The sequence below is a fragment of the Leptodactylus fuscus genome, chromosome 7, assembly GCF_031893055.1.
Source record: "Leptodactylus fuscus isolate aLepFus1 chromosome 7, aLepFus1.hap2, whole genome shotgun sequence".
In the NCBI taxonomy this organism is placed as follows: Eukaryota; Metazoa; Chordata; class Amphibia; order Anura; family Leptodactylidae; genus Leptodactylus; species Leptodactylus fuscus.
In genome coordinates, this window is record NC_134271.1 from 20836984 (window position 1) to 20858004 (window position 21021).

The 21021-nt window shown below is 41.5% G+C and overlaps 1 protein-coding gene across 4 annotated transcripts in view; it reads left to right on the forward strand.

Annotated features, from left to right (window-relative positions):
• TSPAN4 (tetraspanin 4) overlaps window positions 1-21021 on the forward strand; it is a 360764-nt gene that overhangs the window by 9398 nt on the left and 330345 nt on the right. For 2 of the 4 annotated variants that reach the window (XM_075281319.1, XM_075281321.1), the window contains exon 2: window positions 7376-7539. The exons of the other annotated variants lie outside the window; for them this stretch is intronic. The gene's annotated coding sequence lies outside the window, so the exon portion shown is untranslated. The remainder of the gene's footprint in view (window positions 1-7375; window positions 7540-21021) is intronic. 4 annotated transcript variants of the gene reach the window in all.

The following is a 21021-nucleotide window of genomic DNA, read 5'->3' on the forward strand; positions in this document are numbered from 1 at the left end:
TGGTTCTGCAAAACCCAATGACTTGCTTATAGGCGCGGTAACCCTGAGCGTGTTGCTGTTTTGCTTATCCAAATCTGTTCAGCTATTCCAAAGCTATAAGCCCCTTTAGTGTTGCTGTGAATTAGGGTTAACTAGTCAAGGGGGCGGTAACTGTGCATGAAATACAGAACACAGAGACCCCAACCCCAGCGAATCCACGGCATTACACCCACTTGGTGGTATTTTTGGCTCCTTTCTGTGAAATCCTGCATTTTTCACTCTTTATATACTACTATATATTTATCTTTCTGAGCGTGTTTGATCTCTTGTATTATTACACTCGAGCTGGTTGTCCATGGGCGGTTTACATGACTTGGATGCGATGTCACTGATGTTCGGGTATGTACGTGGCATGTTCCTTTTGTAGTGCGTTGTTTGCTGGTATTCTGGCCACATAATGGTAGCCCTTACTCTGTATGGATAAGACGCCCTCTTTAATTATCTGTGTGGTAGGGACCATCCCATATACCGGGATAATAGGCTTGTTTATGGCTATAGGCCTACTGTAGGTGGAATCATAAGAGTGTGGATAGTGCGAATGGATATGTAAAATTTTTTGCAGCCTTTTCTATAGTATTTCGAGGTTCGTATTGTGTGTTATATAAGAAACTGCATCGGTTTATTGGTTTTACGTAAATTACCATTTATGAAATATCTCCTTGTTCCGCATAGTTAAACCTATCTACATACGTAATAAGCTCTGATGCACTTTATTGAATTTCTTATAACATTACATTCGAAGCCCTTAATATATGTGATAAGTCACTGAGACCTACATTGAAGGAGTTTTATAGCTATGAAAAATTCTAATATTGCTCATCCTGCTATATTGCAATGCTGCCCACTCTCACCGGTCTGATGCTGTATTGGCACGGGGACAAGTGACTGCTGAAATAGCCAGGTGCCCCATCTTCTCTGGATCGGCAGGGAACCAGGCAATGTTGGAATGGGAGCAGCACGAAATTGTAAAGGGTGAGAACACTTAAAGGGGTTGTCTGGGATACATTTTTATCTTATGAGGCTGGGTAAGGTGTTTTTTTTTTTTTTTTTGGGGGGGGGGTAGGGGTAGGGGAATTATTTTTTTCTCCTTCCCCAGCGTCGTATAAAAAAACCAAAACACCCCTATTGACAGTAGTGTCTGTGACACTATACTGTCAGAGGGGGCGTTCCTTACCACCCAGCCATGATGCTGAGAGGTGAGGAATGCCCCCCCCCAGTACTAGTCTATAGGCAAGTACTGTCAGTTCCCCTTCTGGCCAGTGGACCCTCTGGAGTGGTGTCTACAGGTTGTCAGATATTTGCTGCAGAATCCCACAAGGTCTTTATCCTTATGACATTTCAAGGAACGCTACGTTGTAAGACATATGAATGTAAATGTAAAGTACCCACTGGTATATCTCATATACGAATGTGACCAGCGCCTACTTTTGACGTCAACGTTAAATAACCAATAGCAGAAGGCACGTGTCATCAGCCATCTGAGTGCACTCATCATTGTGGAAGGCACGATGGATAAACACAAGTATGCATCTATCCTTGCGGACCATGTTCACCCCTACATGCGAAATGTTTTTCCTCAGTATGATGGCATGTACCAGCAGGACAATGTGACGTGTCATAAAGCTCACAGTGCACGTGCGTGGTTCGAGGAGCACAGGATGAGTTTACCGTACTCCCTTGGTCAGCAAATTCCCCGGACTTGAGCCCAATTGAGAATCTGTGGGATCACCTCGATCGGGTTGTTCGCGCCATGGATACTCAACTGCGTAACCTAGCGCAGCTAGACACGGCACTGGAGTCAGCATGTCTCAACATCCCAGTGACATCATCACAACATCCCCTCTCTTCCTGCACGTCTCGCAGCGGTCCGCTCTGCCAAAGGTGGTTATTCTGGATTTTGACAGGTGGTCACATTAATGTGACTGGACTGTGTATATGTATGTTGTATTAGGGCTTTTACTTCTAGGCCCTGGCGCTCCAAGCTATTCTTCTGGCTACAGAAATTGCTGCAGAGACGACAATATAACCAGGCGCGCCCATGGCCATAAATATAAAGGTATTCAATGATTTCTTTCTATAAGACAAGACTGCAAATTCAGGAAGCTAGAACTTGCATCCTCTGCATGTACTTTCCATGTAGCAGATGTGCCTGTACAAAGCGACCTACAGCACATGAAGTCATTTTTATACTGTTTTTACTAAAATTCACATCTCCTGTTTTCTCTTTCTCTGTGCAAAGAGAATTCTGCAGTGCATAAAACAGCCATAAACTAGTTAATGCTTATATCATCTTCCCCAGCATCTTTACAGCCGGGGCTTGGAGCCAAACAAACCACACTGAACGCCTGTAACTGAGCCAAACACAATCCTAATCATAGGCTGTTACTGTTAGTTATTCTGTGAGCCGAGCTCCACACTACAACATTGTGCGTGCGACGCGGACCGAAGATTTGCTGGACTTGTTTACTGTCCCCTGGAGATCCTCCAGAAACACAAAATTAAACCTGAAGCAGCACCAATCCATAATGGCCGGTCATTTAGATGTGCCCCATGGAAATGTCTGAAATTAAATCAACGTATATTGGTGATAAGTATGAAATATATTAATGTACAAGTGTGTTCTTCACTATATGTCATACTGCAGGAGCGTGCCGTGAAGAACAATGTAAGGGCTCATTCACACGACGGGGTTCATGGGCCTTGTGCCAGCCTTGGGTCAGCACACGGCCTCATAAAGGATCTAGTCACACAACCTTTTATTTAACGGTCCGTGTGAACAATCTGCTGAAAATAGAACTTGCTATTTCATGGGTCGAGCTCATGGACGTAGGAGTGATTTATTATCTGTTATATCATTACAGGGAGAAGGGAGGAGTATACAGAAAGTGAGAGCAGGCAGGTGAATCATGGGAAATGTAGTTTATCCACAGATTCACTGCATGTAAATAACAGTGATACAAGAATCGGCAAGTAAAATAAAGTCAAGCAAAGGGTGCATAAGGGAACCGTGAGGATTTACCGTAGTACTGCTGTGGATATACTTGCAGATAATTTTTGAAAGCTGGATAACTCCATTAACAGAGCAGAGGAGAAACTCGGACAAGGTTTAATGGGGCATAACTAGGTACCTTGCACCACTTTTAAGGTGCATGCAACACCATGGCGCTAACCGCTAATGCCTTAGGAGTGGTGAGAATAGCATACTGACGTTACAACGGCTCCTTTTTTAAAAAAAAATTCCAGGGGTAGTATTAGGCCTATGTTTATTAAAAGAGGGGCATTGTTTCTGTAATATGGGTGCACAGTGTAAGATAGGGCATTATTTTTTTTTTATAATCAAGGTGGAATAAGGGGTATTATCTTAATTGAAGGGCACAGTGTGAGCAGTGTTTAAGAGCCACAGGGGGTCATTTTTGTAAATTTTGAAGTAATTAAAAAATAGTCCCAGAAAACCCCTTTCACCACCTTTGCCAATTCGTGTTTTTAGCATCTATTAATAGGCATTACTCCACTGATTCCAGCACAGTTGGAATTTTCTCTCTAGTCACCACCATTCCTGAGTAACAAGTGCAGGTAGTTTTGGTACCTGATATTCTATTTAAACTCTGTAATGTCAGGTGGGCGGTGTCAGGCAGGGGGCGTGATTCAGAGCTCCAATCAGAGGCAGACAGTGTCAGAGCTCAGGGTCACACCCCTTGTCTGCTCCTACAGTAGTATATCAGGCACCAAAACTAACAGCACTAATTGCTCATGACATTTCTCCCTATGCATAGTGATGGAGTGAAAGGTGTCACTCAGAGTTTGGATAGTATAGGATGAATACACAGATTCCTTCCTCACAGCAATGTGCAGGAACCAATAGTGTAAAATTCTTAAAAATGTCACGACCAACGTGCATAAGAGATACGACACTGAAATGAGCGTGTCTGTCACTACCCTCTACTAGATCAGAGACTGTGATGCCTAATATAAGAGACCATCATAGATGTCCAAAAGATGTATAGCTTCCATTGTTTGGATCTATGATGGACTTGTCAGTGTGGAGATTGATGAATTTTTCTTCATCTCCTTCCTCATACAGGATAACCATTGACCTGCACAGAGTTGTGTTGAGATTCATAACTGTGTGATCAATGGGATCTGACCCAAGACTTGGTACAGACATTAAAACTGCAGCGCTCGTTGGAGCCCTGTAACCTCTTTATTCTGATATTTGAGGGTACAGGTTCTTGGATACCCACCAATTACACATATAATGGCATTTAATGGGATGATTTAACCATGTAGTGTTCTCTAGATGGTATAAATCTCCTGCATAGCTACACAATTCCACCTCTGATGTTTCTCCTATGTGTTGGCACTGCCATAAAACCACCAGCTCATACCTCTATATGTGGTGGGACTGTGAGAAAATGATACCCTACTGGGCGCAGGATCGAATCTGTGGCACCTCCATCCCCCTGACTGCCATGGGTTTCTTCTTGAATCTCTGGCCTGACTTTCCCCCCGAATCCCCAAACCGGCTGTGGCTTAAGCTATTGTCAGCAGCCAAGGGTCTCAGTATCTCAGGAAAGCCTCCCACATTGCCTGGAGGAGCTCCTGCATCTAGAGAGTTGTACCTACCACAAATTCAGCAACATATCGGCACCATGGTGTATGTATATGTGTGTATGTATATGTGTATATATATATATATATATATATATATATATATATATTATTCGATCAAATACTACGGTATTCGAAATATTCGTACTCGATCGAATACTACTAGCTATTCGCAGTAAATATTCGATTCAGAACCAGCGTTGATTGGCCGAATGCAGCAGGCTCGTCCTTGCTAGTCGAGAGAGCTGGCAGCTTGCTGTTACGAGGGAGCTTCCTTTTTCTCATAGGAATGAATTGACCAGCGTTGATTGGCCAGCGTACAGCATTCGGCCAATCAGTGCTGGTTCTGCTGGAGGCTCGACTATGAGGAGGCGTAGTCTAAGATCGGACCACAGCAGTCTCCATTGTGGCCCGATCTTAGACTCCGTCTTCACAGACGAGCCTTTGGCAGAACCAGCATTGATTACTTTTTATCAGCACAACTGTAAGCGCTGTGCAGTTAAAGCATATGGACACCATAGACTATAATGGGGTCCGTGCGCTTTAACTGCACAGCGCTCCTCCTAAACACTCTCTTCCTGCTATTCGTGGACTTGGTGACTTTCCTTGAGTCGAATAGTGGTTTCCCCTGAAACGAGCATTTTTTTTCCCCATAGACTGTAATGGGATTCGATATTTGATCGAGTAGTCAAATATTGAGGCTCTACTCGAAACGAATATCGAATATTTTATATATATATATATATATATATATATATATATATATATATATATATATATATATATGATGTGTGTGTATACATACACATTGCCTTTCCTATGGTACTGGTTATATGATTTATCTGCAAAAAGGAATAAAAAAATATATTTGATTAAAAAAATAGAATCGCACCTGAGGTTGTAAATGTTGTACTCTGTTGTAAGCTATGTATCGGAGATATCAAAAAGTTATGTTTTAGAACTAAAAAAAAGTAATTTTAGATTTTTGAAAGAATAAAAATCTTGGATCCAGTCTATGAGTGAGCTAAAAAATGTCTAAAGGAAAACAAGGAATAAAGTGCAGGTTAGATGGCTTGAAGAATATAATATGTCTCCCCCCCCCCCCCCCTCTCTGTCCATTGAGGTGCTGGGGTGGGGGAAGATGATTTATTAATTACTATGACAATTGTTAATTAAGATGGTAGAAAATGGATAGGCTATCAATCTGTATTCCTGGAAATCCTCTTTACTTATCAGCGTCATGTATCATGCCATGATTCATCCCTATGGCCGCCATCAGGGCAGTATGTTTTGGGGGGGCCACATACTCATTGACTGACTGAATGGGGCCCAGACATCTATCATGGTGATCATAGCGAATACTCATTATCTTATCTTATACTCATCAGTATCTTAGCAGCATCTTAACATTATTTTATCTTATCTTATGTACTACATACAATTTTCTCATAGTATTTGTTCCTGTACCCCAAGAACTCACAATCAAATTCCTTTAATCTAGGACTAATTTCATAGGTAGAAAGCTGACCTATCAGTATGTGTGTCTTCACTATGGGAAAGGAGAATCTTAGCATACCTCCCAACCATCCCGATTTCCGCGGGACATTCACGATTTCGTTGTCCTGTCCTGCGGTCCCAGTCGGCATGAGGTAAGTCCTGGTTTCAACAGATCTTCGTCCGGAGGAATACATACGCGGCTAAAGCAAGGAGCTGTCACAACCCAGCTCTCAACCCACAGCTCACAACCCACAATTAGCTCAGGTGTGAACAGAGCCTAAGTATATCTAGTTGTATATTTTTGTTTATTTACCTTGCGGCTGTACGATTTTCTTATTGCCTCAAAATAAAACCTTCATTTGTTTAGGACTTGACACATTTGGGACTGATTATAAGCGCGGATTCCTCCTCAAAATCCTGACCAAAATACCCCGTGTGAACTCGGCCTTACTGTGTAAAGAGACTGTTCACACAACGTCCTTAAGGCAGGGTCCCTACTTGGTGTAAATACTGCAATTTTCCTGCAGCGTTTCTGCCTTGGGAAAAATTGCAGCATTTTACACTCCTTGCGAATCCCATGCCCGCTTTGCGGTAAAAACCGCGCTGCGAATACGCCGCAATTTCCAAATCCGGTGCAGTTTTGGAAATCACAGCATGTCAATTATACCTACGGAAACACCGGCAGTTTCCCTATAGGTATAATTAATTAAAAGTCCACAGAGGAAACTTTCTATCTAAAATGCTGCGGGAAGAACTGCGATACGTTGATGCCACTTACGGCCTTAGCCTAAAACACGCAAAAAAAAAAAATGGATCACGCGTGAATCCATGGAAAACGCAGCCAATACTCAGCTCGGTAGTGTGAATAGAACATATTTTTGTACAGATTGTCTCCTTCTATATAAGCCGCTTGGATAGGCAGAAGACATACTAGGCTGTAAATTGTGTTTATCTCGTATATCTATACTTCCAATCTAACCACAATCTACTTGTAAGCGCTCTCCATTATGCGCCATATAATTGATCACTGAACACCCCTCATTGTTCTGCTCATCCTCCCCCATACTTGTATACAAAGTCCCATTCTTGGTCTATTATAAGGAAATCTTGTAAACTGTGCAGGGGAACATCATCCTCGGAGAGCCCAGTACAGCTGCGAACGTTTTGCACAAGATCTTGGATTAACACTGAAATCTGAGCTTTTCCTTTCTCTACATATTTTGAATTTCAGATTTCTGTTTTTGATGGAATCTGTCAGAAGAAGAGAATAAAGAAATCTTCAAAAATTTTGGTCCCTGACAAACTGAGAGAAGGCAGTAAGTGGATTTTGCATTTGATGTGAAGAGGCAGTGAGTGCCGGAAGAAAAGACGTTCATCAAGGAACAGAATAAAAAGGTATGTAAAGTATCAATTTATTGCCGGTTAATCCTTCTCCTCTTTCAAGTTCAATGCAAATTTAAGGAGCGCTCTTAGGATGAAAAGGTCTGTCCTATTGTTCCTCCATTCATTTATTCACCGTCTCTTTAAAAACATTTTTTTTTTTTCACTTTTCCAAGTACTTACCTTTGTCTTCCACGGGAGAAAAACAAGATGCCAGATTCCACTTTAACCTGAGGCAGTCATTTCTGGTCTGGGGTCGGTTTGCACCGCTTCTAAGGGCCGGAGTAAATGAACAGGGGTGTTTCAGTCTAGGACATTTATGGGGTTATAAGGGGTTCCCTGCTGCGGTGTTTGTTACTCCAGAGAGTGGTCAGAGACTATACAGAATGGCATCACTGGTTGAGCACCCCTGCTTTAAAGGAATCCTATCATTGGATACCCTTTTTTTTTCTTTTCTCGATAACACGTAGGAATAGCCTTAAGAAAGGCTATTCTTCTCCTACCTTTTTAGATGTCTTCTCCATGTTGCCGTTCGGTAGAAATCCGGGTTTTCTTCAGTATGCAAATGAGTTCTCTTGCAGCACTGGAGGTGGTCTTCAGTGCTCAAACAGCACTGGGGGTGTCCCCAATGCTAAGAGAGAACTCTCCAGCGCTGCCTCCATCTTCTTCTGGAACAGCCTCTCCCTGTGCCTTCTTCCGTCCTGGGTTTCAATCTTCTAGGCTTCGGACAGAGCCAACTGCGCATGCCCGGGCCACAAGAAAATGACCACTTACACCAGCTTACTGTGTAAGCGGCCACAAGAAAATGATTTCTATCGAACGGCGGCATGGAGCAGACATCTAAAGGTAGGAAAAGAATAGCCAACATGTAACAGGTTGGTAACCAACTGGTTTTCTCCAGGGTGATCATTCAGCTTGTAGATTTCTTTTTAGTTTCCATCTTAAGAGTGTTTCTTGCAAGAAGCCATCCTTCTATGTGTTAATATATATTCTGTGTAACCTTGCTGTGAGGTTTCATCAGATAAGTGCACATTTTTAATATCCTCATGCGCCGGTGACCTTCCGTTCTGTGACATGCTTAAAAATGACCTTCTGTGGTTGTGACAGAGCAAAGTATCCTCTATATATTGTTTGGCTGACCACACAGTACCGCTCACATAGGGATTATTGGATACAACTTTGACCTTATTCTACCCATAGGCCGTATCTCTCCACTTGTACAGAGGTCATGCCGTTTGGCCAGGTAACATTCTTGAGATATAGAAAAACCAATTCCATATCGGTAAAAATAATCATGGCGGGCTGAGCTAAAAGGGTAATTGGATATTGGGCAGGGATATTGGATAGTCTGGCCTATCATTGTTGCCTCAAAGTCTACTAGAGGGGACTGGAATATGGGAACTCAACAGGAGTGTAATAGGTCTTTTAACATTTTATGGTATTTTCGTGCCTTGGCCCTATAGTTGAAAACCTCAGAAAACCTTTTTACCTTGTGTAAGGTATTGTTCACACCATATTAGGATCACGAGTGTCGTACGTGAAAGATACACATCATGAATGTTCCCCGATATATGCCTGTAATGTATATTACCGTATGTTTGCCATTGGTCACTTCATAGTATAGGTTCTTCTGTATAGGAACATGTAGTCCGCTGTACTTTCCTATAGTATAAAGAAAAGTTTGCAACAGATGTCACCAATAAGTCCAAAGTCGAAAAGCTTTATAATCACCTATGAAGAACGTGATACAGCGTCTAAATGGATTAGTTTGGTGTGTGTGTGTGTGTATATATATATCATGTACAATAAGGCCCGGTTCACATCTGCATTTGGGAAGTCCCCCTGAACAGAAACCTATCCTCATAAAGGAGAAGTTGCCTAAGAAAACCCACGGACCCCATAGACTATAATGGGGTCCATGTGCTTTCCGCTCGAAAAATGCAGAGAAAAAAAACGCTGCTTGCAGGACTTTTCTCTCCGTATATTTGATGCAGGTGCCAATAGAGGAACGGAATGGCCTAAACACGGATGTGACCCAGGCCTAACTTTTGTTACAGACCAAAGCCCTCTTACTGACTGTCTACCTAAGGAATGCCTTTAAGGAATTGATATAATGACCACACCACAAAGTTCTCCAACCTGTCCCATCACAAAGGGTCAGATTGTAAATCCATATAATAGTTTCCATGTTCCAAACCTTCTCCTTCGGCAGAAAATATGCCACTTGTGATAACACAAGACAGATCATCTAATCCCTGTAGATGGTAAATAGTAGTGGTCAGGTTACACTCGCTATCTAATAAACAGTGAGAGGAGCGCTTGTATCCGCAGGCTGGGCCTCCACATAATTCTATTGCATATGATATTTCTTAAGATCTAGACAGATGATTGTACATTAAAAGTGACTTAAACTTACTAATGTCTCATTGAACGTCTCCTTGAGACAATCTGTTATTTCCACATTAGTATCCGCGGCTTTGTGCTGCTGCGTCATTAGGTCCTGACATGGATCACATTGCATAACTCTGGATAACACATAACAAGGCCTCTCCTGGGAGTGTAATAGTGTTATTGTGCGGGTCCCTCCAGCCTCGTCTATATTATATTTGTTATTTTCTGTAAGTGGTTAGAAATCCATTATTCAGCGGGTGTTTATATTGAGGATCTATTCTCATGTGTGATGTGGTTTATTATATGGAATTCTAAACACATTGAAGTTCACGAACTCGAATTTACATCATTGAACTTTCTCATTTTATTGTTTTTGTTCTTTTTTTTCCAGAATTCCTTCACTTTGTTGAACAGCTGTTGTATGTGCTTGGCCTATTTATATATGTATACAGCATTAGTGTTGTATAAAGCATCTTGCCTAATATTTAGACTAAACTCAGACCAGGCAGTCTAGATGTGTGACGTTAACCTGTATACTGTGTGTGTGTGTTTATATATGTATATATGTGTGTATATATATATATATATATATATATATATATATATATATACATACAGTCCTATGAAAAAGTTTGGGCACCCCTATTAATCTTAATCATTTTTAGTTCTAAATATTTTGGTGTTTGCAGCAGCCATTTCAGTTTGATATATCTAATAACTGATGGACACAGTAATATTTCAGGATTGAAATGAGGTTTATTGTACTAACAGAAAATGTGCAATATGCATTAAACCAAAATTTGACCGGTGCAAAAGTATGGGCACCTCAACAGAAAAGTGACATTAATATTTAGTAGATCCTCCTTTTGCAAAGATAACAGCCTCTAGTCGCTTCCTGTAGCTTTTAATCAGTTCCTGGATGAAGGTATTTTGGACAAACAATTCAAGTTCAGTTAAGTTAGATGGTCGCCGAGCATGGACAGCCCGCTTCAAATCATCCCACAGATGTTCAATGATATTCAGGTCTGGGGACTGGGATGGCCATTCCAGAACATTGTAATTGTTCCTCTGCATGAATGCCTGAGTTGATTTGGAGCGGAGTTTTGGATCATTGTCTTGCTGAAATATCCATCCCTGGCGTAACTTCAACTTCGTCACTGATTCTTGAACATTATTCTCAAGAATCTGCTGATACTGAGTGGAATCCATGCGACCCTCAATTTTAACAAGATTCCCAGTGCCAGCATTGGCCACACAGCCCCGAAGCATGATGGAACCTCCACCAAATTTTACAGTGGGTAGCAAGTGTTTTTCTTGGAATGCTGTTTCTTTTTGGACGCCATGCATAACGCCTTTTTTTTATAACCAAACAACTCAATCTTTGTTTCCAAAATGAAGTTGGCTTCTCCAAATGTGCTTTTGCATACCTCAGGCGACTCTGTTTGTGGTGTGCTTGCAGAAACGGCTTCTTTCTCATCACTCTCCCATACAGCTTCTATTTGTGCAAAGTGCGCTGTATAGTTGACCGATGCACAGTGACACCATCTGCAGCAAGATGATGCTGCAGCTCTTTGGAGGTGGTCTGTGGATTGTCCTAGACTGTTCTCACCATTCTTCTTCTCTGCCTTTCTGATATTTTTCTTGGCCTGCCACTTCTGGGCTTAACAAGAACTGTCCCTGTGGTCTTCCATGTCCTTACTATGTTCCTCACAGTGGAAACTGACAGGTTAAATCTCTGAGACAACGTTTTGTATCCTTCCCCTGAACAACTATGTTGAACAATCTTTGTTTTCAGATCATTTGAGAGCGGGCTGTCCATGTTCGGCGACCATCAAACTTAACTGAACTTGAATTGTTTTGTAGAAAGAAATGGTCCAAAATACCTTCATCCAGGATCCAGGAACTGATTAAAAGCTACAGGAAGCGACTAGAGGCTGTTATCTTTGCAAAAGGAGGATGTACTAAATATTAATGTCACTTTTCTGTTGAGGTGCCCATATTTTTGCACCGGTCAAATTTTGGTTTAATGCATATTGCGCATTTTCTGTTAGTACAATAAACCTCATTTCAATCCTGAAATATTACTGTGTCCATCAGTTATTAGATATATCAAACTGAAATGGCTGTTGCACACACCAAAATATTTAGAACTAAAAATGATTAAGATTAATAGGGGTGCCCAAACTTTTTCATAGGACTGTATATATATATATATATATATATATATATATATATATATATATATATATATATATATATTATAGTGTGTGTATAGACCACTAAGACCAGGCAGTCTAGATGTGCGGAGTTTATATATATATATATATATATATATATATATATATATATATATATATTATAATATATATATATATATATATATATATATATATATATAATATATATACTCACACACATACTGTATGATATAGTGTATCTACTGTATGATAAATTTGATGGGTCTACCATAAGGCTACATTCATATCTGTGCAGAAGGAAAAAGCCCTGCACTATCTTAAAGGGATCCTATCATTAAAACTCAATTTTTTGTGACTAACACGTAGGAATAGCCTTAAGAAAGGCTATTCTTCTTCCGGCCCACAGGCCACAAAAAAATGGCCGCTTACTTACTGCGCAGTCGGCACTGCCCAAGGCCTAGAAGTTTGACCGCCCAAGCCAGAAGAAGACGCGTGAAGAGGCCGTTCCTGAAGAAGATGGAGGCGGCGCTAGAGAGTTCTCTTGCAGCATCGGGGACGCCCCGAGAGCTGTTTAATCGCTGGGGCCCGCCCCCAGTGCTGCGAGAAAACTCATTTGCGTGCTGACAAAAACCAGGATTTCTACCCAACGGCGGCACGGAGAAGACATCTAAAGATAGGAGAAGAATAGCCTTTCTTAAGGCTATTCCTACGTGTCAGTATGAAAGAATTCGATTTTAGTGGTAGAATCCCTTTAATGCAGAGTGAACGCTATAGGAGCAAAATGCAAAAAAATAATAGAATTAATTAATAGAATTAATTTCATAATAAAAGCTGATCAAAACATATGTACCCCTAAAAGTACAACTTGTCATTCAAAGAATAAAGCCCTCGCTTAGCTGTCAACAGAAGAGTAAAAAAAGAAGTTAAGAATTTTGTAAGGCGTAGAAAGAAATGTAAGAACAAATTAAAAAATTGTTGAGCATTAGCATTATATTTTTATAAGTTTTCCCGCCCGTGGTTACAAGCTTCCAAAATATCGATTAAAAAATTTTTTTGTACATGCGGTAGCATGGCTGGAAATGCATAATAGTGAGCAAGTCTGCCTGACTACGCCTGCACATATAATGATTTTTCTGATCCCAGGGGTTCAGCCATTTTTATCAGTCCTATAGAAATCTTTCATCATCAGAATCCTCTGCTCCATGTAACCATGAGTTATGAATTTGCCAGGTGAAATTTCATTAAAATGATTAAAATCACTTTTGGCATCTGAGTCCCTGCTGCCCGCGATGGGCACGATACGTAAAGGGCAGCGAAAGCGTTAAGTTGCAGAGCTAGTTGGCTTTAGGAGCGGATTAGCCGGCGCTCTGATGGATATCCTGTCTCTCGCTGTACAGATGATGACTCTGTACTGTCTTTTGACTCTAAGCCGTAACGTCAGTAAGATAAATCAACAGGATCAAAGCGAGTTATGCGTTAACATGCAATAGAAATCCCTCTCTTCCCCTCCCCGCCGCGCTCGCCAATACTGTACAACTTCTGTCATCCCTATAATAGGGATATTTTCTTACTAAATCCTCCTTTTGTCCTTCCCTGTAAGTACCAACTAGCGGCCATTCTTCCTGTTTATTATTTCTGACACTAGCAAACATGTATTACCTCTGATCATTCCCCGTCAGCTTTCTGGTGACCTTTTTTGTTTCATCTTTGACTTATCTACACGTTTAGAAAATTCCGACTGAAGGGGAAAAAATTCTGCTTACATCAATAAAGGCACAGGGCTGATGAATGGAGCCGAGGAAACCTGCTTTCTAAGACGTCCGTGACACCTCTGTGGAATTTACACTTTTTTTTTTCTTCATTTCCAATTGTTCATTTTCTTTTGTATTTGTTCTGTTTATTACGATTTTATATCTTTTAGCTTTTCTTCCTGCTGGAGGCAAGAATTAGCATGGAAATGATGCATTATATGTAGTAGCAGTTTATGTTGGCTCTTATGGGTTGTTTCATGAAGCCATTCCCTTTAAAGGGGCTCTATCATTGGGAAAAGTAATTTTTAACTAATCACATCCTTGCATAGGCTTTAGAAAGGCTATTCCACACCTACCTTTAGTATGTAGATTGCCTCAGTGGTTTTTGAATAAGTCCTTTTTTTATTCATGTGCTAATTAGGCTGGTGCACGATGCATCATGCACCCCCTTTGCTATTGTTTCCTATGGGAATATATGCACTGGCTGCTGCTGATGATGATTCAGCTTCCTGTTTGCACACACATAGGAGATGATAGCAGGGACGAGTGCTGCTCGGAACTTCCTGTGCTGGCTGGAAGCTCATTAGCATATGAATAAAAACGGACTTATTCAGAAACCACTGAGGCAATTTACATACTAATGGTAGGTGTGGAATAGCCCTTCTAAAGCCTATGCAAGGATGTGATTAGTTAAAAATGACTTTTCCCAGGGACGGAGCCCCTTTAAGATATACCTTATTAGTACTCGTGCACATTCTTCTTAAAGGGGTTTTGTCATGGGAAGTCTATATCCTCGATCTATAGGATGGAGAATAATTACTTGAATAGTTGGGGTCTAACTGCTGATACCTAAAAATATGGTACCCCTCCCATTGCAAAATTCAACCTAAAAGTAGGCATATCGTTGCGCACAGTCGACCAAGCAACACACTTACATTCTACCTGGTTACGGTCAGGTCGAATTCACAACTAGGTAAAAACGCCTCCCCCCCCCTCTCAGAATTGGTGGAGGTCTCAGTAGACAGACCCCCCCCCCCACCAATCCATTGTCTGCTTATCATACAGTATTATACATAGTTTGTGACTTGTTAATGCACTTGAAGGTTTAAACATAATTATTTAATTACTGAATAATTTTATTTATTAAGCACCAACATATTCCATGAATATACATGAACAGAAAATATTATTACAGTGTAAACAATAATTTACATATTAAATAGGAGTAAGGGCCCTGCCCACAATAGCTTACAATCTATGAGGAAATATGGGTGACTCAAGAGAGAAGAGGGTTTGTTTGGTTCAATGGTCCAGCTTATTTTTAATTAAGAAGGTCGTATTGTTCTGCGGAATAAAGTAAAAAGAATAGTTCTGATAAAAACCTTAGATTAATTTGAGATAAAAATATGATCTGGAAGTAAAAAGATGTACCGTGGTCTGTTTTTTTTTTGAGAATTAATCTTTGTATAGGGTAAACCATTCCAGAGCGTTGGTGCAGCTCGAGAATAGTCTTGGGAATGGGGATGTTCAGATAACAGAGAACACAAGTCTAAGGTTATTGACAGAATGGAGAGGACGGGTAGGGTTGTAGATGGTGATGAGGGAAGAAATCGAGGAAGGTGCAGCACTATTGGGGGGATTTGTGGATGAGCAAAATTTAAAGGGGTTGCGTTGTTCTGGACACTTCTCCCCTGTCCTGTGGCTAGGGGATAAATGTTAAATCATTAGAGGCTCAATCGATGGGTCCCCAATTGATAAGGAGGACAGGGGAATGAAAGTTACTGAATGGTTCCCCAGTATGCTTGCGTGTCTGGTGCACCATTCACTTTTATGGAGCTGGGGGCAATCACCCAAGAATGGTTGATTTGTGTTTTAGAATGTCCAAGTGCTGAGTGTGACATCAACCCCATTGAGATGCTATGGCATGACCCTATGTGAATGTAAGGCACCCCATAAATAATGCTGACTACTTATACAGATTACTTAGGTGCAGGATTCCTTGCACTTCTTGACCTTAGGGCTCCCCTGCCTTTCTGCAGCTGATTGACAGATGCTCCCTATGCTATACCTAGGGAGAAAGCTGTCAGTAGTGGGCAGGGATATCCAACAACTCATGAATATTGAGGGATTGCCGCATGTACATATCATTGAGATGTAGCCATACCTAATAATGTGGGATTTTCTAAGAACTACTACAAGAAAGAAACAGTAAGCGACACCGCTGGAACCAGAGGATCAGACACAACTATATGAATCCCCGGGAACAGATTCTTTCAATTAAAATTGTGATATGAAAAAAATGACCCACCTGTGTCTGCAGTATACATTTAGCTAGTTGGCCTACAAGTTAGGTGAGGGGTATTTAAAGGGGTTGTCCAGGTTCAGACAAATATTGAGAGACAAATGTAATAGTTTGTATTGTGAGACGTTCTACAGTTTTACAATATACTTTCTGTATTAATTCCTCACAGTTTTCTAGATCTTTGCTTGTTGTCATTCATTCTGCTTCTGGATAAAAAGCAGTCCATGGTCATGTGATCTGCAGTCCATGGTCATGTGATCTGCAGTCCATGGTCATGTGATCTGCAGTCCATGGTCATGTGATCTGCAGTCCATGGTCATGTGATCTGCAGTCCATGGTCATGTGATCTGCAGTTCATTGTCATGTGATCTATAGTCCATGGTCATGTGATAATCAGTCTATGGTCATGTGATCTATAGTCCATGATCAAGTGATAAACAAAGGACTGATTTTTTTTTTTACATCTGAAATAAGCAGAATGAATGACAGCAAGCAGAGATCTAGGAAACCATGAGACATTTCTACAGAAAGTATATACAAACAATAACATATGTATCTTAATATTCTTCTGGACAACCCCTTTAAGTTTCCTCATCTTAGTATCTGAACGTTCAGGACATTTTGTGCCATTGCTATTTGAGCAAACCCCTTGTCTTGCTTCAGCTTCAGCCTGGTACCCACCATACACATGGTCAATGTCTGAAGCCTTTCAGTGTGGGCAGTTTAATAGCGCTTTAGATTCTTGCCCGGCCTGGTAAGAGTTAATATTATTATTACAGTGTTTGGATGGTAATTACTATCCGGCATTGGGCGTGGAGCAAATGTGAAGCTGTCAGTCGGGTGAGGAAGTGAAGCAAAGTCTGAGTCTGACTTGTGTAAAGCTTTGTCAGTGAGATTATAGGGTAGCGCGGCTTCATTTCCCAGCCAGCTGATCTGCTTTCTTGCCACACGATGCTTTTGTTGATACGCGGCTCTTCGCTGGACTCTTCTCGCGTCTATGTGTCTGCAGCCATCTGTGTGTTTATGTAGTTGGTTATCTCATCATATTATGATAGCTCTTGCGGTATTCTGTGTCATGTTTACGTGTTATTTCTTTCTGAGTTGGGTAATACTGCAGAAAATTTATTGGTGTTGTCCCAGCAGTGAAGGCTGAAAACTAATAGCTCTATTTCTTTTGTAGAATGCTTAGCCCATATATTGTGTTGTCTGGCTTATGAAAATTCAGAATAACATTCTTAGACTATTTTCCAGTACCGTCGGGAGTCCATTTAGTTTTCCCTGATTGACAGATGTAGACGGACGACTGGACGCAGTGTTAAAGTACAAATGGAAGGCTTCACATGGTTGTCATTGGTGTGACTGGGTGTTTACTGGACCAAGCAGTGATCCTAGATGCTGGAGGTGTCTACCACCATGCCTGTATGCGGGACTTCTATCTCAGGACTCCTAGAGTCATAGATGACTATGATGTTTGGAGTCCAGAAGCTGGCCTAAGGTAAGGGGAATGGATGGCTGGGAGGACGTTTTCCTTCCATGGAGATTATTATTATTTTTTTCCTTGGGCAGTGTTTGCACGAATAGTCTATAAACAATCCCTTTTCCCTCGCGGTATCTTGTTGGAATATAGAAGAATCATTGAAGAACCCTTCATTACTTTTTCATCCGTTTCTTGATGGGTTTCAGATGTCTGGATAATTTGGATTCATCCTTTAGTTAGTACAATACAGCTCGTATCTGGTAATATTCTGCCTTTGGCTTTTGCCAATCTGTGATACGGCAGTGGCGATAGAACAGTAGTCGGGGATAGGGGAGTATGAGGTTTGTTTCACACCAACACTTACAGTACGTTCCAGGCTGGGTTCATATCTGTGTCCATCGTAGGAACAGAAAAATAGAAAGCAAGACTGATCCGTTACATGATGGTCACCAGTGGTGCCTGATAGACCCCATTAACATAAATGGGGTTCATGAAGGTTCCAAAATGGAGCAGCATGCTGGGCTAGATTGTCTGGTATATTTGACAGAATCTGGGACACAAATGGAAATGCAGTCATACCATACAGAAAAGCTGCAGTCACTGACTATAGCCGTGCCCTGATGGAAATAGCAGGTAAGAACCATCGTTGGCACATTGGGCAAAATCACTTCAGGACAACTGCCATACATTCAGCAGTGGCTAACCTAAAGCAATTTCCTGTTGCAGTATAGCTGCCAGGATCTAAAGGGGTTGACTAGGATTTGGAGCAATACATTGGCTGACCACGGTAGGTGCAAAAGAATAAGAGAGGTCCTAATAATCTGGCGAAGGAGCAGGGACATCACTCACATCACTGGTTTCTTACTAGCGACCACTGAGGCCACCGATCGGTCTTCGTGGTCACATGACCCTCACAACTTCTGACACTGTGAGCCCTGGCATGGAAAAGGGGATCAGGAATGGACAACAGGGTGCTGGGGATGGGTGAATATGCAACAGTATTGCTTGGTATGACCTCCATTTAGGAATGGTCTCCACAAATTTGTTGGCACCTGTGGCAATCTACATTTTTAGCATAATGAATACTATTTAAATAGATCCCATCTGCATATTGCAAAAAGACCATCATGTCCATTATTGCTTCAGGATTTTGCAAAACCACCCGATCAGCTGTTTTCCCGGGTCTGTGCCTCCTGTTGTGGCTCCAAAGGCGTACGTGTCGTCACATTTATGGGACCCCCCCATCTTACCATATTTACGGGAATCTCCCACCTGTGACTGGGATGTCCTAATAATAATAATACATTTTATTTATGTAGCACCAACATATTCCGCAGCACTGTACAATTTATAGGGTTCAAATACAGACAGAAAGATACATTACAAAGAACTGGTTACTTCACACAATGGGACTGAGGGTTCTGCTCGCAAGAGCTTACAATCTATGAGGTAGAGTAGGTGACACAAGAGGTAGCAGGGGCGTCATTGCTTATACAGTGGTCAGACAATTTCGTAATAGATATCACTATCATTACACAAACATAAAACTGTATGAGCTGTCACCAGTCGTGTCCTTTAATATGTGGATGGAGCTTGGACATATAGAGTTAGCCTGAAACGGCATCATATCATGTGGGAGCTGGAACAGCAAAGGGTTAATTTTAGGAATTCTAATTACGGTACGCAAGGGTTTATATTAGGAATTGTAATAGGCTTGTCTGATAAGATGTGTCTTTAATTTGCGCTTGAAGCTGTGGAAATTGGGAATTAATCTGATTGTCCAGGGTAGAGCATTCCAGAGAAGTGGTGCAGCTCGGGAGAAGTCTTGTATACGAGCGTGGGAGGTTCTGATAATAGAGGATGTAATTGTTAGGTCATTGAGTGAACGGAGAGCACGGGTAGGGCAGTAGACAGAGATGAGGGATATCTATTTTGGCTTGACTGGCTTCCAAGTCGGCAGTGGAAATAGAGTAGGTAGTGCAACCTGAATGTTATTCCATGTTGCCACAGGTACCTGATATCAGAATATGTAACTACTACGGTATATGTGCATCATTTATAGGCGCAGTTTAATTTTTGCTGCATTATTTCTTCTGTATTTTTGGAATATTTGCGTTCCCTATTCCGTGTCTGTATAACTCACATTACCTTGTCAAGCAAATCTATGTTAAACTGTTAACCGTAGGTCATTGAGCCTCGGCATAAAAGAGCAACAGGTCTGTGTCTATCATAAGATGTTTCACCTATCGATCTGTGGGGAGGGAAGACGTGTGCTGAATTCCTTTATCTCCACCTGTCTGTAGTCTTGCCGAGCTCCTTCCCCAGAGAGCCTATTGCTGACTATTAGTAGCTTTTCCTTCGGTATCAGGGCTCCTGTATCCATCCTGGTGTCTTCTTTTACTGATGTGCATAATGTGCAATTTATCCCCAGCACCCCATTCACCTAATCTAACCCGACTCCGAGCAGACAAGATGAAAAACCTAATGCGCTAGCTTCAGAAAATTACTTTTTGTTACTTAGACAAATACAACTTATTGTCTTCTACTTCATCTCGGGCTCTGTGTATCCGCTGACCAGCTTGGCAATATCCATGATTTATTTCTTTCCTTTTGTGTATTGACAACAAGGAAGATAAGCAGAAAACTGAGATTCCAGCAACTGCAGCAGAAGATTAAAGTACGTGCGCTTTAAAGGGGATGAAGCACTTACCAAATACATTTCCTTGGATTGCTTTGAAAGGCAATGCCACAAGATATACCGTATGCTCTCAGGCTTCTACGTGCTATGGTGCACGTGATAGGTTTTAATTTTGACTGAAATCTGGATAGTTCTAAAAGCCTAAAGAGTAATCCTGGAGCCCCATATCAGAAATGAGCTCTGCTTCAATCTTGCTTGGCAATGAGTTATGTAATAGTTCTGCGATATTGTACACTGTGATGTCATGTTATTAAGTTACTCCTTACGGTGATGTCACAGTACCATCATAATGCAATAAAAATACCATAGTACTTTCCTAATACAGGCAGTTTTTGCTTAGACCTGGTGTCCACCATATAGCGGAATCCAGTACATCAGTCTGGAGTTGGGTCTGTCTCTGTTAGGCCTCGTTCACATGGGGCATGGGACTGCGTATTTTGGTCCTGATTCTGATGCGGGACAGTCGCGGCTTCCTACTCCATAGCAGGCCCAAATGAATGGGTCTGGTGTGGAGGGTGCTGCTGCGAGGCGGACGCTGGGGCTGACTCAGCCGCGGAATCCGCCTGAAGAAAGGGCAGCTTGCTTCTTTTTTCCGTGAGCTGGAACATGCCACTCACAGAAAAAAGTAAGCTAGCGGTCTACATAGACCACCACTGTGAGGGGGTGGATTCTGTGTCAGA